At 41.6% G+C, this 7,068-nt stretch overlaps 1 protein-coding gene and 1 long non-coding RNA gene across 5 annotated transcripts in view; one reads left to right on the forward strand and one right to left on the reverse strand.

Annotated features, from left to right (window-relative positions):
* Positions 1-5,309, forward strand: part of LOC308058782 — a 54,250-nt gene extending 48,941 nt beyond the window's left edge. Inside the window, exon 4 of the long non-coding RNA XR_013925961.1 lies at positions 4,426-5,309. This is a non-coding gene — a long non-coding RNA (uncharacterized lncRNA). The remainder of the gene's footprint in view (positions 1-4,425) is intronic.
* The window catches only part of LOC308058779 (uncharacterized protein), an 87,040-nt gene extending 80,032 nt beyond the window's left edge, over positions 1-7,008 (reverse strand). For all 4 annotated transcript variants that reach the window (XR_013925958.1, XR_013925959.1, XR_013925960.1 and 1 more), the window contains exons 1-3: positions 6,881-7,008; positions 5,465-5,585; positions 2,153-2,228 (exon numbers count right to left, since the gene is read on the reverse strand). The gene's annotated coding sequence lies outside the window, so the exon portion shown is untranslated. The remainder of the gene's footprint in view (positions 1-2,152; positions 2,229-5,464; positions 5,586-6,880) is intronic.
* Positions 7,009-7,068: the final 60 nt, after the last annotated feature.

Consider the following 7,068-nt stretch of genomic DNA (forward strand, 5'->3'; position numbering starts at 1 on the left):
AGTCAGTGTGGAAAAGTTAATAGAAAACTGGACATTAGAGGAAAGGTTAGCAGGAAACAATGAGTATATGAAGAGTCAGAAAAGTGAATGGGATTTAACCAAAAAGGGGATGGAATAAAAGAAACAAAATTATCTTCTTAGCAGAGCAATGAGAATGGGCTTTTCAAAACCTTTTGGCATTGGCCTATCTCTCCTTCTATTAAAGTAAAAGAATCGTATGAATTCCAAAAATGCTTTAGGAAAACCTTTCACCACTTAACTTGAACCATTTAACTTTAAGCATATGGAGTATCTAAACTCTGCTTAGCTAAACAACTAAAGAGTGCTTAACTTTGAAAATAAATTTTAATCATCTTGTAATCATTCACTATGTGTGAATAATAATAGCATGCATTCAAATCTGAGCCCCAACTCCTTACTCTGCTAACATGTAGGCTCACACTTCGGTGCTAGTCTGGATCCAGCCTATTGGTTATCAGATAGGCAAAGTCAAGTACAAGATGCAAGAGACTAATTTGGATTCAAACTCTTTATCTCAAAAGCCATACTCATGCAAGCATCATGACTTAAGTACAAGATTAACTGTTTGATGAAGCAGAATGTAAACAGTTAAGGGCTTAAAGTTAATTCAAGAATCTCAAAAAAAAAGTTAATTAAAGGTCTTAAAAAGGAAACTGAAGAAAAAGTAGCTGAGAAAGAAAAAAGAAACAGATTGTTGAATCTGTATTAAAAATGACCTCTGGGTTATATCTCAATGCACTCTGCCTGAAAACTACCACTTCTTTCTGTCTTAAGTTTAAATCTTATTTTTAGTAACAAAAATAAGTATGGTAAATAACCTTGGCAAAGGTTAAAATAGTTCAGTGGTTGATAACAGTACTGAAGTAATTCTTAACACAAGGTGTATTTCAGTTACTGGTGTAAAGGACTCACCATCTCTCCTGCCTATTTAAACACACTTGCACTTCCAAACACATTTTGGTAAATAGCTGGCAGGGGGTTAATATCCCGTATTCCCATCTCTCTGGTAACAAACATAGAGGTAGGAGAAAATGTGGAAATCATAAGCTGCTAGTAGGGTTCTGTCCCTTTTACTCCTTACTCAACAATACAGTTACTAAAGGAAAACAGAAACTGAGCCACTTTTTGAGATACCAAAAAAGTTCGGGGGCATCTCTCATCATGCTGTGAGCTTCTGATCATTGTGATCCTGAACTATGGATCATTTTGTGCACCATTATTTTAAGCTGTCACCTACCTAAATGACCAGGAAGCCAGTATCAACACTCAACAACTATACTCGTACACACAGAACCCCCTGCTACCAATATTCCATCCTTCACCTATAGCTGCAAAAAAGGAAAACTCCCTGTTTTTAAGATGTATGCTTAATAAATCCATACATATAAGAAACGTTACTTAATGAAGGTAGGACGATAGAGTAAGATTAAAGACTTGATTAAGGCAGTGTTAAATTCAGTCACTTTTTCATAAAATGGTTAAATAAAATAATCTTTTGTTCTTCTCTGGAGAATTATGAGCATTACTAAAATTTTATAAATGTTTTCAAGCTCAGATTTCAAAATTGCCCAGAAATTGGGAAACTAGAGAAGCAAATGAACAACTTACATCAAGCTGTCTTAAAAGAAATAAATTGAACAGCATAAAACCAAACAAATTAGTACTAGCTAAAGCATTTCCAGATCCCTCACTCCTGCATTCATGTCAGTGGCATTTCATTTAAATTCAGGCATACATTCATGCAAAGTTTAAGCTTCAATGTTTCAAACAATTCCACATATCTGAATTTCACTCCTCTAAGTAGTGCTATTAATAAAACTACTCATGAACAGAGTTAAACACATGCACAGGACTAAGGTTAAAGCAAGTAATAAAGAAATTAGCTCATGAATTCAGTGTATCACTAACAATTTTGAAAAGTCAAGGACAGCTAAGAAGATAGCAAAGCTTGAGAAATTAACAGCTGAAATACTGATGGAGGGAGAGAAATCAGGTTATGGTCCCAGCAACTACCCTACAAAAATCTAAGTTCAATACCTATTAAATAACAGAATCAATCATAGGAAGAAAAAAAAATAAATAACATCCCCTCAATAACTTAATAGTCATGACAGCCATGCTATTTTCTCACCATTTGATGAGTCCTCTTCAGTTCAAGGCTGAAGTTCATGGGTGCTGTGGAGAAGATGCACTTGGCAACTGTTCTGCTGTAATTAATCCACAAATAAAGAATGGGCTTCAGTTTTCACAGATACCAAGCCAGCACGTTTCACAACCATTAAATCCACAAAAATATTAAAATATTTAGAAGTAACAGGCCATTTTAGCAAAACCTTACCATAGATCCTAAGTTTAATAACAAATCTTTCTTAAATCCTCAGGGATGTCTTCATGATTATGAGTCAGGCCTATAGGTACGTTACAGTCAATACTGTAAGATCTGAATGAAATACAGTAAATCCAGTCTTTTGACTACACCATTAGTCTTTATGCTATGTTCAGCATTTTAGAGGCTGCAAAAAAAATTAAATTGAAAGTTGGCTACTGAAAAATCAGGAGGCAGTCTACAGTAAAAAAAAAAAACAAAGCTAAGTGGTTTTTTTCATCTGGAAGTTTATAGGAAATCTAATAAAGTAGATGCAAGTTGTAAGCCCCCACATACTTCTTGTATCTTTACTACCTACAGAAGCATCCCTGGATCAGGTCTATACTGGCAAATTCAGAACTCTGTTTTCACAGAGTTTACAATAGTAAATTTACAATAGTAATTTTACAATAGTAAATTTACAATAGTAAATGCTGTCCACTTCAGTCCTTTCTAGATTAAAACCTCTATCATTGCTAGCAGACTGAAACTGCAAAAGTAAAGAACTCCAAATCTTTTCTTTGTCAGGGTAAATCGGACTGAATGGCTACAGGAGGAAGTAGAAAACTCATAGATGAAAGTAACTCTAGTTGAATGTACTCTATGTTATTAAACTTTAAACTTTAACTGATACCAAATTTACAGAGGAGATCTGAAGGGAGGCTTAGATGAATCTATAACAGGGATCTAGAAGGCTGGATGAGCATCAGGGGCAAGGGCAGGGCTCAAATTAGAAAAATAAATAGAAAAAATTTTGGAATTTCCACTGGCTGTATGTCCACATGCCATACAAACACAGAATACCAAAATAATATGTAGAAGTGTGGTTACTGAAAAAATTACTATAATTACTACATGTGGGTGTATCTTGCTGCCCTCCAACTGGTCTAACTTACCTAGGAACTGGACCAGATGAAGGGAATATAATAACATGCAAGCACTCAGGCAAGCCAAAGAATCTAACTAAAAAGTTACATGGTAATGACACAATGCCAGTTTTCATTACAACAAATTCCTCTAATCCCCATAGTTGTAAAATAAATCTTAGAAACACGTAGCAAGGTAATTTGTAAAGTAATGTGTGCCTGAGTCAGAAGACAGCCTCCAGCTTTCTAATCATCCCTGACTAGCGATTAACTTCTGTGCCATTTTGGCAAATAAATACCTTGCTTTGGTTTTGCCACCTCTCAACTGGACTTAGGCAATTCAGCATATCCAAGCACAAAGTCTGCTGCATATAGGAAACTCCAAGTACAGGAAGCTGAAGGGATGGCATCTCAGCAATGTGGGTTATTATACGTCCCTCTCTTCCCCTCTCTACTGATTTTCTCCAGAATTTTAAATTACAAATTCAGGGTCTCAAGATCCTCCACAGCCTAGATCCATGATTCCTAGAGAAGTGCCTACTAGGTCTCTAAACTGGATCCAGTTGTCAACAGTTTCCCTGCTCTAACATAAAACAGCTTGTGCAACAAGAGAGAAAAAAAGCTGTCATGTCCAGTGACAGAACTTTCTCAGGGCTGATGCAAGCCCATGGGATGAATGTGCCTAGGAGCTAAGGGGTCATCAGAAACCTAACTGTATTTTGCTTGAAGAACAAAACACATTACTTTGACCTTGCCTCACTAACATAAATATGTAATACGTATATGGAAGAAAAGACAGATAAAATAAACTGAAAACATTCAGCCGAACATGCTCCTGGCAACAAGAGAACAGATAACATGACAAATGCTGGTCGTGTCACTTACTACAATGTAAGGAGATTCTCTGACATTATAATGACACTCTCTGATAAGAAGAATCTATAACAGAGGACAGACACTACTAGATGATGTTCAGGTAGTGCTGTAATGAGAACTGTATGAGGAAAGGAGTCCATTCCAGAAACTGCAGCTTAACCTCATATTTGCTACTACAGCTGATAAGACTTCTACCATTCTGATGAGCCCAAGTTGTTTGGAATGGAAATTTGGTCTAAAGAACTGACATCACTTTTGGTGAGGCTCAAAATCCCTTTCTCTCCCTTCTGTCCTCAGCTATGTTCCTGCTGTGGCTTTTTGGCTTCACTAGTCACTGAGGAAACAAACTGATGATCCTCTCCCAGATGCTACAGCCAGAGAATGCAATACCCACCTCGTGTTACATGGATTTTTAGACTATAGCAATTGTCTTTCTCACTTGTTCTGATACCGAGTTAAATATTTACCCATTCTGATCCTTAAATTATTATAATTGTGCATTAACTTAGATATGAATGGAAGATGTAAATCAAGACTATTATATTAGGTTTATGTTTCATGCAGTCCTAAGTAATACTGAGAATAATGATTGTATAATATCGCTATTAGCTTCTTAAGTCTGAAATACAAGAGCATAATAACGAAGAGAACTACTCAGTGCGCTTACACTTAATAATACACATTTCAGTCTGTACAGGATTGGGAGCCTACATGCATTAAGTATGGAATCTGTGAGCAAGTATTAAAACAGTAGGGGATGTAAAAATTTGACTTTTGTTAGAAATCTTAATGAAACTTTAGGAATGACATCTGAAGGGACAATAGTGTGATTCATATAAGAGAATACCATGTCCTGTCAAACAGAATGACATACTATCTTCTGTATCTTATATTACGGTTGGAAAAATGGGTGAAAAATAATAACTAGAATTATTTCAGGGCAAAACTATACATAATCTAAGTACAGAGAAGTGGTATTAGCAGCATCATAATTTTATATTTTTCTTTACTGTTTTCATTGCTATTTCTACTGCAAAGTTCTCTTTTCACAGGCACATAACTTCAGGAGAAAAAAATTACTAGACATTTACTATCATTGCTTTCAGTTGAAAGGCACGCTTTTTGGAAAATTTGTAAAATAAGAGAAAAAATGTGAATACACTGCAAATCATTTATATTTCCTCCTGTTTAACAGAAAGGTTTTTTTCATCTAGCTAATTTTCACCGAGGACTTAGTTTAAAAAATTAGGAATCAGTTTCTTTAGCAATACCAAACTTAAAATCCGAAGAAAATATAACAACATAAATGCATATTATCAGCTATGTGATTACTTACATGTTGGCTTGCACTACTTTTTCACTAAGGAGCCTCCAGAATTACATTCTTTCTGAGTAGCTGTAGTTTTCGTAGCCATGATCGTCTAAGCTTTTTAAGCCCAAAAGCTTGTTGTTTTCAACTATGTCAGTTGGTTAGGGGGAAAAAAGAGAGAGAGAGAGAAATTACCTCTCCCTTCAAAACTTGTTCTGCTTATATTTTTGTCAGTGCAGTTCTGGTAGGGAGCAGGGGAATCATGAAAAAGCTTTAGGCCCTGAGCCTGCTAACGTTTGTCTGCAAGTAGTCCAGCTGAGTTGAAGAGGACTAGCTCACAGACGTGAAGGGAAGATTTTGAAAGTCAGTGGGAACCGAGCTCCCAGGCCCGCATGATGTACTTTTGAAAATCTTGCCCAAAGTCATGGGAACAACAGCTCGCAGGTCTAAGGCCTCTGCTTTGCGACTGCTTTCCTTTCCCGTTTTTAAAAGCGTGTCAGATACCAAAAAAAAAAAAAAAAAAAATCAAGCCACTGAAGTCAGAAACGCTGGAGAGCCGCGGGCAGGGATGCGTTGGGTCCCCACAAAGGCAGGGTCCGCGCAGCCCGCCCCGGGAAGGACCCTTGAGCAGTCAGAAGTCAAGTGCAGAGCGGCGGCTCGGGCGGCACCGCAGCCCGCCCGCCCGCCCCGGCGTTCGGCGGCTCGCAGCCTCCATCGCGGCTTCCCCGTCCGTGCGACGGGGCCAGGAGCGCTGCCCCAGCCATCAGGTACCTCACGGTCAGTCACAGCTCGGGGCGGAGGCGTGCGGCGTGAAAATGAAAGTTCACGTTTGCCCCGGAGCACGGCGAGCAGCCGAGGCGGGAGCGCTCTCGGAATGGAACCCCGCTCCGTCAAGTTCCTCGGAGAGATATTTATTTTCAAATGACCAGTGTACAGCACTGCGGGCCCAATCTGCCCCGAGATGCGCCCACACGGCACCGCTCGGCTCCGCTCCGCCACAGGCTGTTCGCAAACCCGGGCGGGGGCGGGGAGAGGTGGCGGTTGGGGGGGGTCGCCGGGCCGCTGCCGCCGCGGCGGGCGGGAGCCGGGCCGCTGCCGCGGAGCCGGTGCGGCGGAGCGCGTGAGGCGGCGGGAGGGGGAGGGGGAGCGGCGGCTGCCAGGGCGGGATCGGGCCCGCGGGCTGCCTCCGCGCCGTGTGGGCAAGCGCCGAGCGCTTCAAACCCTCCGGCTTCGGCGGGGTGCGCGGCTGGGGAGGGCGGCGGGGGGGCTGCAACCTGAGCGCTGCGGGAGCCGCGGGGGTCCTCGGAGGCGCAGGGGGGGGGGGCGGGGGGAAGGAGGCGCTCTTCATATTTTCCTCAGGTCCTCTGGCGCACATCCCCCTCCCCCCGCCGGCTTCCTCTCCCTACCTTCCCAAAACGCGGTGCACCCCCCCGCCGCCTTTACCTTGACAAGTCCGTGGGGCCGGCGGCGGTCTCACTCCCCCTTTCTCTCCCACACACATCTCTAACGCGCCACCTCTCCCCCACGGGCCGGGACTCCGGGTGACATTTCTCCCTCTCCCTCTCTCTTCCCACCCCCCCCTCCTCCTCCTCCTCCTCCTCCTCCCCCCCCCCCCATTAGTGGCGGTTGGG

The sequence above is a fragment of the Falco punctatus genome (assembly GCF_963210335.1).
Source record: "Falco punctatus genome assembly, chromosome: 2".
NCBI classification, from domain to species: domain Eukaryota; kingdom Metazoa; phylum Chordata; class Aves; order Falconiformes; family Falconidae; genus Falco; species Falco punctatus.